The 23,130-nt window shown below is 44.1% G+C and overlaps 2 non-coding genes across 2 annotated transcripts; one reads left to right on the top strand and one right to left on the bottom strand.

The window, feature by feature from the left end:
- The first annotated feature begins 19,006 nt into the window (after window positions 1–19,006).
- On the top strand, window positions 19,007–19,080 carry TRNAI-AAU (transfer RNA isoleucine (anticodon AAU)). The gene has a single exon. It is a non-coding gene; the product is annotated as a tRNA-Ile (tRNA).
- A 423-nt stretch (window positions 19,081–19,503) lies between these two features.
- LOC136119484 (U6 spliceosomal RNA) lies at window positions 19,504–19,610 on the bottom strand. The gene has a single exon (XR_010655485.1). It is a non-coding gene; the product is annotated as a U6 spliceosomal RNA (small nuclear RNA).
- Window positions 19,611–23,130: the final 3,520 nt, after the last annotated feature.

The raw sequence follows: 23,130 nt of genomic DNA, 5'->3' as shown, positions 1-23,130 counted from the left end.
CACTGAATCACTATGCTGTGCATCTGGAACTAGCATAGTGTTGTAGGTCAATTATACTTAAAAAAAAAACAACGTAGACTTTAAAATTTAAACGGCACCCTTTAACCCAATCAATGTACACCACTGATAAACATGAATTACTCAAAGATCTATGTTCAAACATCTTCATTGAAGCGTCATCCTAAGAGGCTACAGTACAGCATATCTAATATAATCACATCTAATTTTAGAACAAATACCTACATATACACACACACACCCACACACACAATATGCACAGAAAATTTATGGACGTACATCTAAGAAAATGTTAACCAGGACGGACTCTGCCCAGTAAGGAAGGGTCCTGAGACTAATTTAAAACCTTTCACTGCTTGAATTTATCACAAAGCTACGATCATTTTTCCTTAATTTTGTTTTATTTAAAGAGAAAAAGTTGCTAGTTGATGCATCTATTTATAAAACAGAAGGTGATATGCACACTAGGAAGGAGAGCATGGAACAACATTATGTGAAGTACTTGCAACTTTGATTCTATAAAAATACTGACATAAATTGTTACCGAACCAAACTTGGGTCCCCTCGCCAGTTCGCAGTAAAGCCAGTCTATTGACACCAGGTTGTAGCGAAGGAAAGCACAGCATTTATTGTAGGACGCTAGATAAGGAGCCCAGGAGAGCTAGTGCTTAAAATACCCGAACTCCCCAATGGGTTTAAACGCACAGCAAAGCATTTTAAAAAGAAATTTTTAAAAAAAATTTCTCTATATTTATTTATTTATTTATTTTGATTTGTCTGCACCGGGTCTTAGTTGCAGCATGCGGGATCTTCCTTGCCATGTGTGTCATTTTTAGTTGCGGCATGCAGGCTCTTAGTTGCAGCATGTGGGATCTAGTTCCCTTCAGGGATAAAACCCGAGCCCCCTGCATTGGGAGCGTGGAGTCCCAACCACTGGACCACCAGGAAAGTCCCTCAGCAAAGCATTTTTGAAGGCCCAGTGAGGGAGAGGCGTCCCAGGGTATGTGATCAGCTCATGCACAATTCTGATTGGTTGATGGTGATGTAACAGGGTGATGTCACAGGGGTTAACATTATCGATCCTTAGGCACCAGTAGGTCTGGGAGCTATTTGTTTATGGTCATCAAGTAGTTAATTTCTCCCATTTGGTGGTGGTTTTAGCACCTGTAAAACAACTCAGGAAATGTGCATCAGATACTCTTATCTGGGTACTTCAGAGCGGAGCTAAAGCAGAGGACATGGGGGAGGGGTCTGTTCTGGGAAGGCTCCATAGGGTCCTGCTCAGTTACATTATGAGGGACAGAAAGCTTAAACCTCACTGCAATTACAACAGATAATCTTTAAAACTCTCTCTGTGATATAATAGCAAACTGTTACTGCCTTCAGAACATGTAGTTTTTTCTCTTTTTGTAGATACATTTTGAATAATCCATTAAAAAGTACAGACAGGAAAAAAATTGATACTCCCATTAGATTAGGTAAGGGTAAATTTTTTCAAAGTAAGGATCTGACTGATGTTTGCCATTCTTTCCCCTTTTACATCCTTGCCTGCCATCCACTGGGATAGCAAATGATAACTCATTCACATTTTACCATGTACCAGACACTATGCTGTAAGTTTTACGTAGATTATTTCATTTAGCTTTGAAACAATCCTATAAAATAAGTATTATTGTGCCTGTTTAAAGATGAGCGTGGAGGGTTTTATTTTCCAAAGGTGGCAGCCTCTGGCTACCCCATGCCACGTGCTCATCTTACTATGTGTCTCTGTCACTCCTCCATCAAGAGCCGGGATCTATGTTCCCTCCTCTCAAGTCCGTGGGATGCAGAAGTAACACTATGCCACTTCTGAGGCTAGATCAGAGAACGTAATGCTGCTTCCACCTCAAACTCTCGGGATGCCCATTCTCAGAGCCCAGCTGCCATACTGTGAGGAGGCCCGAGACACATGGAGATTCTGAGTGTTATGTTCTGGCTGACAGCCCATGCTGAGGTCCCAGCTGACAGCCAGCATCAACCACCAGACACTTGAGTGAGGAAACTTTAGAGATGACTCCAGCTCCAGCCACCATCTAACTGCAACCACATGAGAGACTCCAAGTGAAACCTGCCTCGTTGGGTCCAGGCAACTCACAGAACCATAGGAGAGAATAATGATTGTTATTGTAAGCCACCAAGTTGGGGTAATTTGTTACACAGCAACAGAAAACCAGAATGATGAAGAAAAACCAGCATAAGAAAAGAAAGGTCGGTAACCTGCCAGAGGATACCTTGTCTGCCTGGCTCCAAAGCCCACACTCTTAGCAACTAAGCTGTGTTACTCCTTGGTCCCTACTACTGCAAATGATGCAAAGCAAAAAGGAGGTGGTCAGGAATAATCCACAGAATGATCAATATACCCCCAAGCACTTGGTCATTGCCTGGAAAACAAATAAGAAAATACATCTAGGGGCTTCCCTGGTGATGCAGTGGTTAAGAATCCGCCTGCCAATGCAGGGGACACGGGTTTGAGCCATGGTCTGGGAAGATCCCACATGCCGTGGGGCAACTAAGCCCATGCAGCACAACTACTGAGCCTGTGCTCTAGAGCCCGCAAGCCCCAACTACTGAGCCCACGTGCCACAACTACTGAAGCCCGTGCACCTAGAGCCCATGCTCCACAACAAGAGAAGCCACTGCAATGAGAAGTCCGTGCAACAACGAAGAGTAGTCCCCACTCTCCACAACTAGAGAAAAACCCGTGTGCAGCAACAAGGACCCAACACAGCGAAAAAAATAAATAAAATTAAAATTAAAAAAAAAGAAAATACATCTAGAAAACCGCAAAATAAAGACCAGCATGATAATCTAGCACTCCCAGCCCCACTCAATGACCTCAAGCTACAAGTCCAATCTCACCATTACACACTCTTCCTGTTCATTCTAATTCCAAGACTCTGTGTCTGTGACTTTCTGTTCTGGAATATTCTCTCCACTGTTAACTATTTGTTCAGTATTTAATGATCAGGACTTAAACCTGAAGGACAATAGGTTACACCAGTTCTCAGACTGGATTTTAAGGTAGAAAGAAGGGAGAATAAAGATGCACCACTAAACCAAGTAATTAAAACTACCAAAATGGCCATCTAAAAGAACATATCAAGTAATATCTAATATATATTTTTAAAACCCCAGAAGTTTAAAGGATATAAATCATAAAATGCAAATGTTCACATATATATCAATGTGTACATATACGTGTGTGTATATATATAAATGCTAACATCAGTATTTTTAAAAGAGGCTAGATACACAATAATTTACGCATACACACATATATACAGACGCACAGGAAACTGGTAAGAGTGGTTGACTCTAGGAAGAGAAGCATGAAGCGTCTAAGAGGCAAAGGTGAATAAACGGAACGATCAAATGATCCAACCTAGCTTCAACAAAACTAAGACACGCTGACATCGGACACTCTAGATGGGACACAGTGACAGGGACACGACTTCATCTCTGACACATTCCTGACAAAAATATTTAGGCTAAAGCTAACCATGAGGTTTAGAAAACCGGAAGTGCTCATGGCTGTCGTGCAAACCTTGTCCTCCGAGCCTAGCACGAGTCACAACCACTAGCTGTTTGCTTCCTAGGGCACAAGGACCGTCGCTGCTACCTTCAAACATCTACCTTATTAACATGCTTGTGAGATCTTGGTTCCCAGGCCGGACGTCAGGCCTGACCTCCTGTGGTGGGACCTCCAAGTCCAAACCGCTGGACTAACAGAGAACCTCAGACCCCAGGGAATATTAATCAGAGTGGGCCTCCCGGAGATCCTCATCTCAGCACCAAGGCCTGGCCCTAACCAACTGCCTGCAAACTCCACTGCTGGATGTCTCAGGGCAAACAAACAGTAAGACAGGAAGAGAGTGCCACCCATCAAAGAAAATAAAATGAAACGACAAAAAAATACGTTACAGATGAAGGAGCAAGGTAAAAACCTACAAGACCAAATAAATGAAAATGAAATAGGCAACCTACCTGAAAAAGAATTCAGAGTACTGATAGTAAAGATGATCCAAAATCTCGGAAACAGAATGGAGAAAATACAAGAAACATTTAACAAGGATCTAGAAGAACTAAAGAGCAAACAATGATGAACAACACAATTACTGAAATTAAAAATACTCTAGAAGGAATCAATAGCAGAATAACTCAGGCAGAAGAACGGATAAGTGACCTGGAAGACAGAATGGTGGAATTCACTGCTGTGGAACAGAACAAAGAAAAAAGAATGAAAAGAAATGAAGACAGCCTAAGCGACCTCTGGGACAACATTAAACGCACCAACATTTGAATTATAGGGGTCCCAGAAGAAGAAAAGAAAAAGAAAGGGACTGAGAAACTATTTGAAGAGATTATAGTTGAAAACTTCCCTAACATGGGAAAGGAAATAGTCAATCAAGTCCACGATGCACAGAGAGTACCATACAGGATAAGCCCAAAGAGAAACACACCGAGACACATATTAATCAAACTATCAAAAATTAAATGCAAAGAAAAAATATTAAAAGCAGCAAGGGAAAAGCAAAAAATAACATACAAGGGAATCCCCATAAGGTTAACAGCTGATTTTTCAGCAGAAACTCTGCAAGCCAGAAGGAAGTGGCAGGACATATTTAAAGTGATGAAAGGGAAAAACCTACAACCAAGATTACTCTACCCAGCAAGGATCTTATTCAGATTCAATGGAGAAATTAAAACCTTTACAGATAAGCAAAAGTTAAGAGAACTTAGCACCACCAAACCAGCTTTACAACAATGCTAAAGGAACTTCTCTAGGCAGGAAACACAAGAGAAGGAAAAGACCTACAATAACAAATCCAAAACAATTAAGAAAATGGTAATAGGAACATACATACCGATAATTACCTTAAATGTAAATGCTCCAACCAAAAGACAGACTGGCTGAATGGATACAAAAACAAGACCTGTACATATGCTGTCTACAAGAGACTCACTTCAGACCTAGGGCACATACAGACTGAAAGTGAGGGGATGGAAAAAGATATTCCATGCAAATGGAAATCAAAAGAAAGCTGGAGTAGCAAGCCTTGTAGCAGACAAAATAGACTTTAAAACAAAGACTAGGGCTTCCCTGGTGGCGCAGTGGTGGAGAGTCTGCCTGCCGATGCAGGGGACACGGGTTCGTGCCCCAGTCTGGGAAGATCCCACATGCCGCAGATCGGCTAGGCCCATGAGCCATGGCCACTGAGCCTGCGCGTCCGGAGCCTGTGCTCTGCAACAGGAGAGGCCACAACAGTGAGAGGCCCGTGTATCGCAAAAAAAAAACAAACACAAAAAACAAAAAAGACTATTACAAGAGACACAGAAGAACACTACATAATGATCAAGGGATCAATCCAAGAAGAAGATATAGCAATTGTAAATATTTATGCACCCAACACAGGAGCACCTCAACACATAAAGCAAATGCTAATAGCCATAAAAGGGGAAAGCGACAGTAACACAATAATAGTAGGGGACTTTAACACCCCACTTTCACCAATGGACAGATCATCCAAAATGAAAGTAAATAAGGAAACAAAAACTTTAAATGACACATTGAACAAGATGGACTTAATTGATATTTATAGGACATTCCATCCAAAAACAACAGAGTACACCTTCTTCTCAAGTGCTCATGGAACATTCTCCAGGATAGACCATATTTTGGGTCACAAAGCAAGCCTTCGTAAATTTAAGAAAATTGAAATCATATCAAGTATCTTTTCTGACCACAACACTATGAGACTAGATATCACTTACAGAAGAAAAACTGTAAAAAATACAAACACGTGGAAGCTAAACAATATGCTACTAAATAATCAAGAGATCACTGAGGGAATAAAAAATACCTAGAAACAAATGACAATGAAACCACAATGACCCAAAACCTATGGGATGCAGCAAAAGCAGTTCTAAGAGGGAAGTTTATAGCAATACAATCCTACCTCAAGAAACAAGAAAAATCTCACATAAACAACACCTAAAGCACCTAAAGCAATTAGAGAAAGAAGATCAAAAACACCCAAGGTTAACAGAAGAAAAGAAATTATAAAGATCAGGTCAGAAATAAATGAAAAAGAAATGAAGGAAAAAATAGCAAAGATCAATAAAACTAAAAGCTGGTTCTTTGAGAAGATAAACAAAATTGATAAACCATTAGCCAGACTCATCAAGGAAAAAGGGAGAAGACTCAAATCAACAGAATTAGAAATAAAAAAGGAGAAGTAACAACTGACATTGAAGAAATACAAAGGGTCATGAGAGATTACTACAAGCAACTCTATGTCAATAAAATGGACAACCTGGAAGAAATGGACAAATTCTGAGAAAAGCACAACCTTCCGAGATTGAACCAGGAAGAAATAGAAAATATAAACAGACCAATCACAAGCACTGAAATTGAAAATGTGATTAAAAATCTTCCAACAGGGCTTCCCTGGTGGCGCAGTGGTTGAGAGTCCTCCTGCCGATGCAGGGGACACGGGTTCGTGCCCTGGTCCGGGAAGATTCCACATGCCGCGGAGTGGCTAGGCCCATGAGCCATGGCCGCTGAGCCTGTGCGTCCGGAGCCTGTGCTCTGCAACAGGAGAGGCCGCAACAGTGAGAGGCCCGCGTACCACAAAAAAAAAAAAAAAAAATCTTCCAACAAACAAAAGCCCAGGACCAGATGGCTTCACAGGCAAATTCTATCAAACATTTAGAGAAGAGCTAACACCTATCCTTCTCAAACTCTTCCAAAATATAGCACAGGGAGGAACACTCCTAAACTCATTCTAGGAGGCCACCATCACCCTGATACCAAAACCAGACAAAGACGTCACAAAAAATGAAAACTACAGGCCAATATCTCTGATGAACACAGATGCAAAAATCCTCAACAAAATACTAGCAAACAGAATCCAACAGCACATTAAAAGGATCATACATCACAATCAAGTGGGGTTTATCCTAGGAATGCAAGGATTCTTCAATATATGCAAATCAATCAATGTGATACACCATATTAACAAAATGAAGGATAAAAACCATATCATCATCTCAATAGATGCAGAAAAAGCTTTTGACAAAATTCAACACCCATTTATGATGAAAACTCTCCAGGGACTTCCCTGGTGGCACAGTGGTTAAGAATCCGCCTGCCAACACACGGGACAGAGGTTCGAGCCCTGGTCCAGGAAGATCCCACGTGCCGTGGAGCAACTAAGCCCACGTGCCAGAACTATTGAGCCTGCACTCTAGAGCCCATGAGCCAAACTACTGAGCCTGTGTGCCACAACTACTGAAGCCTGTGCACCTAGATCCCATGCTCTGCAATAATAGAAGCCACTGCAGTGACAAGCCCATGCACTGTGATGAAGAGTCACCCCCACCTGCTACAACTAGAGAAAGCCCATGCCCGGCAACGAAGACCCAATGCAGCCATAAATAAATAAATAAATGTATTAAAAAAAACCCAAAACTCTCCAGAAAGTAGGCATAGAGGGAACCTACTTCAACATAATAAAGACCATATATGACAAACCCACAACCAACATCGTTCTCAATGGTGAAAAACAGAAGCCATTTCCTCTAAGATCAGGAACAAGACAAGGTTGCCCACTCTCACCACGCTTATTCAACATAGTTTTGGAAGTTTTAGCCACAGCAGTCAGAGAAGAAAAAGGAATAAAAGGAATCCAAATCAGAAAAGAAGAAGTAAAGCTGTCACTGTGTGCAGAGGGTATGATACTATACATAGAGAATCCTGAAGATGCTACCAGGAAACTACTAGAGTTAATCAATGAATCTGGTAGAGTAGCAGGATACAAAATTAATGCATAGAAATCTCTTGCATTCCTATACATTAATGAGGAAAAATCTGAAAGAGAAATTAAGGAAACACTCCCATTTACCTCTGCAACAAAAATAATAAAATACCTAGGAATAAACCTATCTAAGGAGATAAAAGACCTGTTAGCAGAAAACTGTAAGACACTGATGAAAGAAATTAAAGATGATACAAACAGATGGAGAGATATACCATGTTCTTGGATTGGCAGAATCAACATTGTGAAAATGACTATACTACCCAAAGCAATCTACACAATCCCTATCAAACTACCACTGGCATTTTTCACAGAACTAGAACAAAAAATATCACAATTTGTATGGAAACACAAAAGACCCCGAATAGCCAAAGCAGTCTTGAGAAAGAAAGACGGAGCTGGAGGAATCACGCTCCTGGACTTCAGATTACACTACAAAGCTACAGTAATCAAGACAGTATGGTATTGGCACAAAAACAGAAATATAGATCAGTGGAACAGGATAAAAAGCCCAGAGATAAACCCACACACAGATGGTCACCTTATCTTTGATAAAGGATGCAAGAGTATACAGTGGAGGAAAGACTGCCTCTTCAATACATGGTGCTGGGAAAACTGGACAGCTACATGTAAAAGAATGAAATTAGAACACTTCCTAACACCATACACAAAAATAAACTCAAAATGGATTAAAGACCTAAATGTAGGGCCAGACACTATAAAACTCTTAGAGGAAAATGTAGCAGAACACTCTATGACATAAATCACAGCAAGATCCTTTTTGAACCACCTCCTAGAGAAATGGAAATAAAAACAAACAAATGGGACCTAATGAAACTTAAAAGCTTTTGCACAGCAAAGGAAACCATGAACAGGACAAAAAGACAACCTCAGAATGGGAGAAAATATTTGCAAATGAAGCAATTGACAAAGGATTAATCTCCAAAATATACAAGCAGCTCATGCAGGTCAATATCAAAAAACCAAACAAACAAACAACCCAATCCAAAAATGGGCAGAAGACCTAAATAGACATTTCTCCAAAGAAGATATACAGATTGCCAACAAACACATGAAAGGATGCTCAACATCACTAATCATTAGAGAAATGCAAATCAAAACTACAATGAGGTATCACCTCACACCAGTCAGAATGGCCATCATCAAAAAATCTACAAACAATAAATGCTGGAGAGGGTGTGGAGAAAAGGGAACCCTCTTGCACTGTTGGTGGGAATGCAAATTGATACAGCCACTATGGAGAACAGTATGGAGGTTCCTTAAAAAACTAAAAATAGAACTACCATATGACCCAGAAAACCATAATTCAAAGTCATGTACCACAATGTTCATTGCAGCTCTATTTACAATAGCCAGGACATGGAAGCCTAAATGTCCATCAACAGATGAATGGATAAAGAAGATGTGGCACATATATACAATGGAATATTACTCAGCCATAAAAGGAAATGAAATTGATTTATTTGTAGTGAGGTGGATGGACCTAGAGTTTGTTATGCAGAGTGAAGTAAGTCAGAAAGAGAAAAACAAATACCGTATGCTAACACATACATATGGAATCTGAAAAAAAAACAAAAGGGGGCTTCCCTGGTGGCGCAGTGGTTGAGAGTCCGCCTGCCGATGCAGGGGACATGGGTTCGTGCCCCGGTCCGGGAAGATCCCACATGCCGCGGAGCGGCTGCGCCCGTGCGCCCGTGAGCCCGTGAGCCATGGCCGGGAGGGGCCACAGCAGTGAGAGGCCCGCGTACTGCAAAAAAAAACACAAAAGGTTCTGAAGAACCTAGGGTCAGGACAGGAATAAAGACGCAGATGTAGAGAATGGACTTGAGGACATGGGGAGGGGGAAGGGTAAGCTGGGAGGAAGTGAGAGAGTAACACTGACATATATACACTACCAAATGCAAAATAGATAGCTAGCGGGAAGCAGCTGCATAGCACAGGGTGATCAGCTCAGTACTTTGCAACCACCTAGAGGAGTGGGATAAGGAGGGTGGGATGGAGACGCAGAGGGAGGGGATATGGGGATATACATATGCATATAGCTGATTCACTTTGTTATACAGCAGAAACTAACACAACATTGTAAAGCAATTATACTCCAATAAAGATGTTAAAGGAAAAAAGAAAAAAAAATAAAGCTAATCATGAGGAAATTATCAGACAAATCCAAATTGTGGGACATTCTGCAAAACACATGGCCTGGATTCTGGAAAGATGTTGCCATCAAAGACACAAAAGGCAAGACACTGTGCCAGCTAAAGGACACCAAAAAGATATGGCAACAAAGTGCAATTTGTGATTTTTGACTGGGATCCTGGAAAAAATAAAAACACCTGTAATGGATATTATTGGGATAACTGGGAAAATGTGAGATATAGACTGCATATTCCATAACAGCATTGTATCAACATGTTATTTGTACTGTGATTATGTAGGAGAATGTTCTTCTTAGGGGATACTTGCTGAATTATTAGTGGTGAAATGTAATGACATCTACAACTACTCTCAAAAGGTTCCGCGAAAATAAATACACAATTGAGAGAGACAGAAAGAAAATGCCAGAGCACAGGTGAGATGGCACACAAACATAAGGCAAAATGGTGCACCTAGGTGAAGCGTGTATAAATATGCAGCGTACTCTTCTTGCAACCTTTCTGTAGATTCGAAATTTTTCAAAATAAATAGTTGGGAAGGAAAAAAGGAATACCGTAAAAAATATGTGTATATAAGTCCACACTTTATGCTGGTATATGCCATATACCAACTACCAACTGACAATTAGAATGCAATGCAAATTAAACATTATAACTGCACCTCACATAATTTAATCTTTTCACAGCAAGAGAGGTCGGAATTTTTCTGCACCTCTGGCTCACAAGCGTAAATGACAATTATATCTGTAAAGTAATGTAAAAAAAAAGAAGACCATTCTAGTTGTTACACTTGGATTGTCCATAATCCACAAATCGAAGCACAGGTAAATGTCTTACCCCTACCTCATTTCACAACTTCCCAGTACACTCTTTCACTAAAAAGTTGCTTCAAAATTTCTATAAGGAAGTTCCGATAAAAACACTACTGCTTGACCCAAAAATAATAATAAAAGAAAATATACACAGCCCAGCTTTCCTCTCAATTGTCCACTAAAACAATGTCAATAAAAGGCAGGTAGCCACACAGTAACCGCTCACTACATTACTGCCGAATGTTCAAGAAAAGAATCTCGGGTTCAATCCAGCCTTTTAAAAAATTTAAAAAAAATTTTTTTTTTCAGTCATCTCCCCAAACTCTAACATAACCTTGCATCAAAATAAGTCTCATCTGGACTCGGGTCGGCGCTGTGGGACCCCTCACGGCCCCCAGAGCAGCCCCGAACCCCTCGGGCTACCCCAGCAGGCTGGGGTTTCGAACAGCCCAGGGAGGTTTGGGGTCCCCACCCTCGGTGCCTCCCACCGCCCTCTGAGCGGCTGCGGAAGCCGGCCCCCGTCCCGCCGCCACTCTCCGTCTCGTCCCGCCCCTCCCCAGCCCCACTCAACTCTTCATCATGGATGCGGAAGCCGGCGACAACCCCTTGCCGATAGAGGAAGGAGAAGAAAGGGACAGAAAGGGTGGCCCTTGGCTTCCACTCCTTTGAGGCAGGGTCCCGAACTAGGACCTCCACGGTGGTCCCTAGATGGAGAGCGTTAGGATCCGGCCGCCATGTTGTATTCCTGTCACCCTAGCAACCGTCTGGCCATGAACTCCTCGAGGCCGTTAGCCCGCGCGTGCGCAAAACGCCCTGTCCGCGCCCGCCAGGCCTACGTGTACGCGTGCGCACTGCGGCCCGCCTCCTCCCTCTAGTTGCTAAGCAATCCCCGGCAGCTTCAGGCAGTTCCCTGCCTAAATTATTGTGTAGACGGCCTTCCCCGGGATCGCTCACCGCAGCGGTCCTGAGAATTTAGCGATTTGGGACCTAATGCCTGGACAACAGCCTTGAGCTTTAACTGGGCTGGGACACACTAAATAATTGTCAGTTGATACCTGTTCTTTGCAGGTATTGTTCTCATCTTACTATTGAACATCCACTAACTTTAATATAAAATAGGTAATACATTCACATGATTCAAGATTCAAAAATAACAAAAACAGAGCCAACAAAGTGGAAATCCTCCCTCCCACCCCTCTGTCCGAAGTTCCTCTCCCCATAGGGTAGATCTCCCCAAAGATCTCATGTTATATGAGATCTTTTATTCTTTTATTCCCTTTTTCTTACACCAACGGTAGCATAGTATAGACTCTGCTCTGTTTTGTTTTTTTACTTGACCCTTTAACTTGGAGATTTTCCCCTACCAGTACCCAAAGAGCTTTATTATTTTATTTAATGGCTATACTAGTTCATGGTTGTACCATCCCTTATTTAACTTGTCCCCTACTGATGGTCATCTAGATTGCTTCTTTTTTTTAAATTTATTAATTTAAATTTCATTTATCTTTGGCTGTGTTGGGTCTTTGTTGCTGCGCACAGGCTTTCTCTAGTTGCGGACAGTGGGGGCTACTCTTCCTTGTGGTGCACGGGCTTCTCATTGCAGTGGCTTCTCTGGTTGCGGAGCATGGGCTCTAGGCGCACGGGCTTTAGTAGATGTGGCATCCAGGCTCAGTAGTTGTGGCTCGCTGGCTTAGCTGCTCCGTGGCATGTGGGATCCTCCCTGACCAGGGCTCGAACCCGTATCCCCGGCATTGGCAGGCAGACTCTTAACCATTGCGCCACCAGGGGAGCCCTAGGTTGTTTTTAATAGCCTGATCTTTCAAACACTGCTGCAGTGACCAGCTCTGAATATGCAACATTTCCTATACGTTTACATGTACCCATAGGAGAAATTCCTAAAGTGGAGCTGCTGAGTCAATGCATATCTACCTTGATTTTTTTTTTTACTTCTTGTGAGTCAAGGGCTTCCCTGGTGGCGCAGTGGATAAGAATCTGCCCGCCAGTGCAGGGCACACGGGTTCAATCCCTGGTCCGGGAAGATCCCACATGCTGTGGAGCAACTAAGCCATGCTCCACAACTACTGAGCTTGTGCTCTGGAGCCAGCAAGCCACAACTACTGAGCCCGTGTGCCACAACTACTAAAGCTCGCGTGCCTAGGGCCCGTGCTCCACAACAAGGGAAGCCACCAGAATGAGAAGCCCATGCACTGCAACTAAGAGTAGCCCCCGCTCGCCGCAACTAGAGAAAGCCTGCGTGCAGCAACGAAGACCCAACACAGCCAAAAATAAATAAGTAAAAATAAAAATTATAAAAAAAAAAGGTGAGTCAAAATTCACATAATGTAGAATCAACCATTTTGAAGTGTGACATTTAGTACATCCACAATGTTGTGGAACGATCACCTTTATCTAGCTCCAAAACACTTTCATCACCCCAAAATGAAACCCTACACCCATTAATCAGTCTCAAAAACATGATGCTGAGTGAAAGAAGCCAGACACTAAAGGCCACCCTATTGCATGATTTCATTTACAGGATATTCCCAGACTAGACAAATCCATAGAGACAGAAAGTAGATTAATGGCTGCCAGGGGCTGGGGGAATGGGTGTGAATGCTAACAGGTACGGGGTTTCTTTTTGTGGTGTTGACAATGTTCTGGAATTAGATAGTGGTGATAGTTGCACAACTTTGTAAGTCTACTAAAAGCCGCTGAATTGTACATATCAAATAGTTAGAATGGTATGTTATGTGAATTTTATCAAGTAAATTGAAAAAAACAAAGGGTGGTTATTGCTGGTATTATTATTGTTGATGGTACTATCTTTGTTGGCTCTGAAAAGCCACATCTAATCTCTCCAGATCACTGGAATTTGACTTCTCTCTTCTTACCTCCTTGTGGTCTTTCCCCTTATGTGGGGACTTGTCTTCAAGTCACATTTATCTTTCTCTCACTGTCTCTTTCATGTTCCTTTCTGCCACCCAGGTAGGTTCTAAGCTCCTTGGGCAGCCCACCCACCTGTCTTTCATCTCTTCTGGAGGCAGAGCCAGTTTCTGGATATTCATTGAATACTTGTTAAACAGGCGAATGCAGTTAGCAGGTGAGCCCCTGCCTCATCGATTCCAATGTGCATTTTCTGTTCACCTTCACTGTGGACAAGTAGTAGTGAAATCCTAAAGAAGACCAGGTGGGTCCTGATTCTGAGGAGGTGTTAGAGCAAGGCGCCCCCTGTAAGTAGACGCAGCGTTGGTGTGCCTCCCCAGGTGAGCAGGGGCTAGTGGACTTCAGCCCTCAAGGGCCACGCAGACTGTACCCTGGTCCACAACCTGCACTTCGTACCTGGAGGCCCTGGGAGAGGGAGCGTGGAAGGGCCTCCGGAACGGAAGATCAAAGGATACAAACAGGGACCTTAGCAGGAAGACAAAAAGGGAATTGGTGCGAGATTTTGCCCAGAGCAGTGGTTTTCAATCTTTAGCCTCCACCGAAATCACCTGCCTTCAGGTGACTCTGGATTCTGCAGGGCCCCACACCCAAAGCTTCTGAGTCTGTCATTCTGGGGTGGGGTTTGAAATTTCCCGTCTCTAACAGAATCCCAGGTGACGCTGCTGCTAAACTTTTTTTTTTTTTTTTGCCGCACTGAGTGGCTTGCGAGATCTTAGTTCCTCGACCAGGGATTGAACCTGGGCCGCGGCAGTGAAAGCGCTAAGTCCTAATCCCTGGACCACCAAGGAATTCCCAGCCTTATTCTTTCTTTAATTCTAAATAGACTAGGAAATGTTACTTCGAAAAGCAATTGCTGAAGAAGGTCTCTCCCTATAGTTTATAGACAGAGGGGTCAGCCTCCTCGGGTTTCAGCTGTGTGGCCTGGTTAGTCTGCTTCCTTAGACCACTCATGCCCTAAATGACAAAAGAAAGTGGCAGATGAGAAATAACAGGCTGTGAGCTCCTCCAGGGAGGGCCCCGCCCTGAGCCCCTTGCCCGCCCAGCGCACACAGTGCCAGCAGCCAGGCATATATTACGTGCTCAAAAGATGCTTGTGAAATGGAGCCAGCCTGCATCCTAGGAGCTCTGCTTTTAAAACTCTGCCTGAACACTACCTAATTATAGCCACTTGCACTTTTGACTCATTCTAAAACTGTTCCTCAGACAGTTCATCCTGTATCCTAGCATTAGCTTCTCCCTAATTCCCAATGTCAAGAGATTCAGCCATTAGGCTATGATTAGCAGACAATCTGTTTCTGCTGAGCATCTTAATTACGTTCAGACCAGGAAATGGGCAGAAGTTAGAAAGAAAAATTAGGAAGGACAGAAATTTCAAACATGTTAACCTTGGTAAGGTGGGTAAAATGCAAATCTACCTACAGATATTAGAAATTAGATTCATTTTAGAAAATAATAGGGGGTTCCCTGGTGGCCTACTGGTTAGGATTCTGGGCTTTCACTGATGAGGCCCGGGTTCAATCCCTGGTCGGGGAACTGAGATCCCCCAAGCCACGCCACACAGCCAAAATAATAGTAATAATAATAATAAATGTATCTCAGAGGAAACTAAGCATGAGCCAGAATATGAAATAAGAGCAAGGAGAACATTAGACGTTCAAATTAACACGAAGAATCGTGGTTAACCAAACACTATGAATGAGATTGTGGTCTAGTGTGGATGCAAAAGAGGCCCAATGTCAGGCTAGAATCAACCCAGAAGGTCTGACCTCTGAAGAATGGTGTTCCAGAAAAAGAAAAGAGAGCATATGAAGTGAAGGAGACGCTCAAGTCTCCTTCAGGAGTATTCTTCATCAGAAATGTTGCCAGGATGAAAGGACATGTTTCCAACTTGAAAAGTCCCATGGGATGCTCAGCACAATGAATTTCACATTCATTCGACAGATACTTATTGAATACGTGCTACGTGCCTGGCACTGTTGTAGGAAGTTGGGATCCATGCATGGAGGCAGAGATCAGACTGATGCTTCTACAAGCGGAGGGACATCAAAGATGCCAGCAAAGCACCAGAAGCTGGGGAAGCGGCATGGACCAGATTCTACCCCAAGGACACCTTGATCTTTGGACTTCTGGCCTCCAAAACTGTGAGAGAATAATTCTGTTGTTTAATTCACCCAGTTCGTGGTATTTTACTATAGTAGCTCTAGGAAACGACTACAGTGTGCCTTTATTTTCATACCAAAGGATCCAACTTATAAGCAGAATGACAAGTTTTATAAGTTGAATTTAAAGCAAATGACTATTTAAAATCCAAGGTAGCGGCATGAGCCAAAGTCCCACCCTCAGACATTTGAAAACCCGAGTAATAATACTCAATACCGTTTAATTCTGATCGTGTATGTTTGCGTTTTCCTAACTCACAGAATGAAAATTAGGGCTTGTTTGTCTTGGAAGTCCTGTAAGATGGAGTGAGGATAGCTGGACCAGTTCAGAGACTTTTGGAGAATAGCGGTGGGTAAAGGCCCAGCCCTCCGTCAGCACCGGGCTCCGAGGAGCCCGGGCGCCCAGGTGCGGAGCTGGCTACGTAGATCTAGGGTGCCCCCTGCCGTCTATATTCAGTCACTGTGTCTCCCCAACCTCGGGTCTTGGCCTTGGAATATAGACTTGGCCAGGAGCGCCCGGCCTACTCAGGACACGCGGCTGGAACACCAGGAAGGAGGGTGATGGTGGCAGAGGGAGTGGGGGAAAGGAGCTGGTTAGGTGGGGACTTTCAAACGGCTGTTACTGTGGCTGCGGGATGGACGGATACGGTACAGGATGCCCAGTTGAAGTTGAATTCCTGATCAACAACTAACAAGTATGTCCCAAATATTGCATGGGACATACTTACTATGCTAAATTAGTTGCTAAATCTGGCAACCCTATCGGGGCTGGGCCAGAAGGGGAAGGTGTGAACAGAATAAAATAACTTTATCTGACTTGCTTTTTTGTTGTTGTTTTTGATGTGGACCATTTTAAAAGTCTTTATTGAATTTGTTACAATATTGCTTTTGTTTTATGTTTTGCTTTTTGGCCCCAAGGCATGTGGGATCTTAGCTCCCTGAACCTGCACCCACTGCACTGGACGGTGAAGTCTTAACCACTGGACCACCAGGGGAAGTCCCTATCTGACCTTGCTTTAAAGTGTAAGATAATTTTGGAATTAGCTATTTCATCCATTTTGTAACTGAGCACAACCCTATGGGGCCTTCCCGGAACAGACCCCTCCCCCATATCTTCTGCTCCAGCCCCTCACCTGGCCTTTAAAAATGCTTTGCTGAAACCCATCCCATCGGGGAGTTGGGGTATTTTGAGCACTCACACTCCTGAATTCCTTGCTTGGTGCCCTACAGTAAACGCTGCACTTTCCTTCACCACAACTGGGGGTCAGTAGATGGGCTTCACAGTGAAGGGGCGAGGGGACCCAAGTTTGGTTCGGTAACAATCTGATTCCTATTTATTAAACACATATTATTGCAGACAGAGTGCTAGGCTCTGGGCATTCAGCTGTAAACAAAATGGACAGGATGGCTGCCGTCACGGGCAGCTCACTCTACCGCCTTGGCCGACATTTATCTGTCCCAGTCAAGTGTCCCAGTCTCCAGGAACCTGCTCAGTCCTCCACCACCAGCACAGTTTACTTACAGCACAGCACCTAAACCTCTCCACTCACTCTAACACCTGTCTTTGCTAAACTGAGCTCGTGAGGACAGGATTCGGCCTGTTTTGCTCACAGCTGATTCCCTGGGGTTAGGGCATTGCCAGGGTGAACGAGTATGTCTTGACCGAGGGGCTCTTTGTCCGCACTTGGTTCTCCAGCCTTCCTGGTGGTGGGGTGAGCTACTTCACATCTTTTCAGTTAAATCTCTTCTGTTAAGATTAGCTAGAGTCTGCTTCTGCTGCTCGCAACAGGGAACCTTGATGAGACATCTGCCGTGGGAGATGGTTACAGTTTTTTGGAGTAATCAGACCAGAGCCGTGGACAGTGTGAAAAGCTGGTGTTTCTCTCCTGTACTTCTGGAGCGTCTGCCCCAGCAGCACAGGCGGCTAGGGCCTCTCAGAGACCAAGAGACCCCTGGGACATACAGGTGGGGGAATGGACATCTTTGAGTTTTGTCTTTACAGCATTTTTTCTCCTTTTTTTTTTTTTGCATACAGACCCTATCCCTTTGCAGTGGCTGTCATATTGCCCATTCTGCCCCTATTTTATGATTTATTCATGTGCTGTATAGCAAGAGAGGACAAAATGACAACAATTTCCAGACATTCCAGAAGGAGGGGGAAGGAAGAACTATGCCTTACCTACTTGAAGCAACACTGGGGAACCATTATAAAATGACATTTTCAATTACTGAACGATATGCTTATAATAGAATATTAAGTACAAAAAGCAACATAAAAATTATATTCTCAGGGTTTCCCTGGTGGCGCAGTGGTTGCGAGTCCGCCTGCCGAGGAAGGGCACACGGGTTCGTTCCCCGATCCCACATGCCGCGAAGCGGCTGGCCCCGTGAGCCATGGCCGCTGAGCCTGCACGTCCGGAGCCTGTGCTCCGCAACGGGAGAGTCCACGACAGAGAGAAGCCCGCGTACCGCAAAAAAAAAAAAGATTATATTCTTTTTAACAAGGTTGAATTGAATCATATATATATATATAATTAAAAAAAAATTTTTTTTTAATACACCGTACAGTGAAAAAAGATTGGCCAGAAGGATGCCAAGTCTCCAGTAGCCGTTGTTTCGGGGCGGTGGGGAATTCGGTGGTTCTTTTGTCCTTTATCATCTGGTTTTCTGCATTTTCCAAGCTGTATTTAGCCTCGCCAAATGCTCTTGATACACGAAGTTTCCATGCTGCAAGGATTCTCAGAGATGAATAAAAATTGCACCGAGTTGCAATATTGGAAAATCCTGCTCCCGAGTTAAGTTTTAAGATCAGCTTGCATTTCCCCTGCGAAAGCCTCCGATTCGCTGTAAGAAGTCACTTCCCTTCTCCTTAAAGGCCCCGGGTCTCTGTTGTTTCATCTGGCCAATGGGGATGACGACAGCCCTCCGCGGGAGCCGGCTGGGAGTCAGCACGGCTGACTCCGCCTAGAGGCGCTTGGCCAGCTCACGGCCTGGAGCAGGCGGAGAAATGTCATAAGTATGCCGGCGGCGTTGGTGCGCTCAGTGGCCGGTTAGCTCAGTTGGTTAGAGCGTGGTGCTAATAACGCCAAGGTCGCGGGTTCGATCCCCGTACGGGCCACAGGTGCCGGTTTCCTTTTCCCTCCCCCACGTTATGGGATTGTTTTACAACTGTATCTGGCTTTGAAAAATATGCCTTTTGAGTGCTGTGAGCCGCGTGCAAACAGGAGGGAGTCGCGGAATCATTCTGGACTCGGCCCGGAAGTTGGGGCAGGCTACCGGGTGGGGAGGGAGGGCAGGATCCCGCGCGGGCTCGGGCTTTGACTAGTTACCCCAAGTCCCCGCGCGTTGCAAGCCTGCAGCCCACTTTGGGTCCTTTTTTAGGATGCTCTCAGTTGCCACCGCCGGTTGCTACCTAATGCAGAACTTCTGAGGGTCCTCGTGGGGAGACCTCAGTTTTCTGGAGTTCTTAGAATTGAAAATCCAGGGTTGGAATTCATTCATTCCACACATCTTTTTTTTTTTTTTGCTGTTGTTTTGTTTTTTGAATATGGAACGCTTCAAGAATTTGAGTGTCATCCTTGCGCGAGGGCCATGCTAATCTTCTCCGTATCCTTCCTATTTTAGTATATGTGCTGCCAAAGAGAGCACCATTCCACACATGTTAATGGAGAGCCTACTGCATGCCCGGCACCCTAGTCTAGGCAGGGAGCAGTAAATGAGAGACACAAATTCCAACCCACATGCAGACAGTGACCAGCCAATGACTGCCATGTTTTTAGTGAGGCCCTTCTGGTTGTGGAAGTGTAAGCAGATTGGGCAGGTGGGAGAAAGAGAACCAGGCATGGCTTTCTTGACATGAGAGAAGCCCTTTCAGGCCTAAGTCATTTTGTAATCTAAGCCTGGCCACAATGCTTGCCCTTGAACAGGTCTCAGTAACAACGATCTTAAGGGAACGAAAGAACAAACTGTTATTGGGCTAGAGAAGTAACAATACCAAAGATAATAAATCAGTTGTAAAGACTCCTAGTTCTGTTTCAGTGGTAAAGATTAGCCGGAAGCACTTTCTTGAGCTGTTTTGCAGAATTTAAACTTTCTTCACCAGATCTACTGGAACCTAAAGATTCATGATGTTGACCTTTTCTGACCCTCGTGATTTCAATCAACAACTCTGCCCCAATTCTAGGCTGAATTCTCCTCTGCTCAAGCCCCTTCATGAATATGCATATACCACCCAGGACCCTTCATGAATATGCATATACAACCCAGGACCCTTCATGAATATACATATACCACCCAAGCCCCTTCCGCAATTTTGCTGTTTGGATTGACACCGCTTTGGGAGAGCTCCCTGGTGTTCTCCTTACTCTCTGCAAGTAATACATCCTTCCTTCTCTCAATTTTTGGCTTGGTTGTCTTTTGGCTCCACACCCACCAAGAGGCGAACCCAGTTTTGGGGTAACAGAAGCATCTGGAAACCCGGAAACCCCGGTAAGTGCCCTCTCCACCCATCCCCTCCCCTGTTAAGATAATACTATATAAGCCCCACATTCTAACTGCCTCTTGGAGTCACATTTTTCTGTGAATTCCTGTAGGTACATGAATAAAAATACATTATTAAAAAGAGACTCCCCCTCTTGCTGTTTTTTTGTTTTTCAGAGAGCTCTTAGACTTCACGTTTCTTCCTCCTGGTTCTGCATTATGTAGCCAGAGGGTCAGCTGGATGAATTTCTCACTCGTAGTCCAAGTCAGGCATTTTTAGTTTAACCAAGTCTAGCTTTTTAGGGTGAATGCCATATTATATCAGGGTCCAACTGTAACCGAAAGTGGGGTCTGGCTGCTCGCTGCTCAAAAGCCAATAAAGAGGCAAGGTTGGTGGAAAGGAAAGTTTGCTTTATTTCAGACGCCGACAGTGAGGGGAAGGCGGGTGGCGGGGAGTGAGGCTGGACTCCTGTCCAAAGGCCAACTCCCCACCACTGACAGCCAGTGGGCAAGAGCTTTTATAGACAGGGAGGGGGCTACATGCAGAAACGGCACAGTCAGCCGTGACAGTCATCTTGCAGCTGGTCGTGAGGTGGTCTCATCAGCCTCATCTTGATTGTTTCAGGTACAGTTAATCTTCAGGTCCAGGGTCGGTTTGTTCCCATTTCTTTGAGGCCAATTCTCGGAGTTGTGGCAGCTTATGTCATGGCTACGGTCTGGTCATCATGGAGCTACTTTCTTCCACCTGGTGGGGATTTCAGTACCTACAAGACAGCTCCCAGGATACGGCTCAGAATACTATGTATAGCCCTTGAGGAGGAACTAAAGCTCCTTGACTTTGCTTTCTGACTAAACTATTATTGTTTTGTCCTGTTTGACTGTTTTCCTTTCATTCTTTTCTCAAATAGTTCTTAAGCTCTGACTTAAATCTGTAACGGCTCAAGGCTTAAAGCCACAGACCACAGGCTTAAAGCCGTTGGCGAGTGCTCAGTGTGTACTAAAAGTGCCCATTAATTGCCAGCTATGGGACCGTTGTTATTATGAACAGTTAGAAGGAGAACCTAGGGCTGCTGACCTCTAGAATAGACACCTGTACACTGGTTGCATTTCACACCTTGGATGTGTGTTACAGGCACCCTGTTAGATGCGGGGACCTTGCAGAGCAGGAGCCAGCCGAGGTTGCTGCCCTCAGAGCCCGTACTTTCCTAAACAAGGGCTTGAAGGGGTCCGGAATACACCTCTGTGGCATAAAAATTATTTTGAGCAGAAGCCATTTGAGTTCCTGAAAAGCCTCATCTGCCTAAAGTAGAGCCTTCCAAAAGAACTCAGAGGAATTCAATTGTCATAAATCCCCAGGAAACAATCAGGCAAGACTGACTTTTATCACTGGAGAGGAGAAGCTGGCATCACCTAGACAGGCATTGTCTTAAAACTATCTTATCTCCCATCTACTCTAGGTAAGAGCCTATTTATCTTTCCTAAGTTGTTTTTTGTCCAGTAAGTGCCCTCTCCACCCATCCCCTCCCCTGTTAAGATAATACTATATAAGCCCCACATTCTAACTGCCTCTTGGAGTCACATTTTTCTGTGAATTCCTGTAGGTACATGAATAAAAATACATTATTAAAATGGTCTTTTTTCATGTTAATCTGTCTTTTGTCAGTTTAATTCACACTCCCCCAGAGACTGAACCTAAGAGGACAGAGGAAAAGTTTTTCCTCCCTTCCAGGCTCAAAAAGATAAATGGGATACTGTGTTCTAGATGAGGGGCAGTTCTTGGCTTAGGGATCAGAGAGGATCTTTCTGACATCTGAGGATGGAAGGATGAAAAGATCTTTCTTTCAAAAGTTTAAAAAAAAAAAGAAGAAAGAAAGAAAGGAAGGAAGAAAAGAAAAGAAAAGAGAAAGACAGACAGAAAGAAAGAAAACAAAAGGATTAAGAAATTGAAACAGGGACTTCCCTGGTGGTCCAGGGGCTAAGACTCTGCGCTCCAAATGCAGGGGGCTCCCGGTTCGATCCCTGGTAGGGGAAACAGATCCCACTTGCTGCAACTTAAAGATCCCGCATGCCTCAAGGAAGATCCTGCACGCTGCAACAAAGATCGTAGATCCTGAGTGCCGCAACTAAGACCCGGCGCAGCCAAATACATAAATATTGAGGGGAAAAAAAAAAAAAAGAAAGAAAGAAATTGAAACAAATTCCACAAATCTAATCTCCCCTCTGGCCAATCCTTAGTGAGGCTACTAATGATAGACACTGCAGGGAGCATAGAGAACGCAAGAGTATTGACTATGATGACGATGCGATGGTGGTCCTGTGGAGAGAAAAATGATCAGCAAGTTCACTGGAAACTTCTCAGACACCAGCCTGGCCCCCAGCTGCCCCCACCATGAGCATCATGGCATTCATCATATCATACAGCAAATGCTGGTTTTGTCTTCCTTCTTCCAGCCTAGACTGTATACAGAGGGCAGCGATGATGACTCACCCAACAAGCGCTTAGTGTTTGTTGACCAATGGCTCTACTGCCCCCTTGAGACAGGTGCAGCACTAGCGGCTACAAGACAAGCGGAATCAGGACAGTAAAAGGAGGGGAGATTGGGAAAGGATGGGCCGAAGAAGTGGGGGCGGTAGAGCTGCGGACTGAGCTGTGAAGAGGGGTGGGGCTGTTCATTCGCTCGTTTGTTCA

This window comes from Phocoena phocoena, chromosome 2 (assembly GCF_963924675.1).
Source record: "Phocoena phocoena chromosome 2, mPhoPho1.1, whole genome shotgun sequence".
Taxonomy (NCBI): Eukaryota; Metazoa; Chordata; class Mammalia; order Artiodactyla; family Phocoenidae; genus Phocoena; species Phocoena phocoena.
The sequence above is the reverse complement of the archived record's forward strand: the minus strand, read 5'-3'. Positions and strand labels throughout refer to the sequence as shown.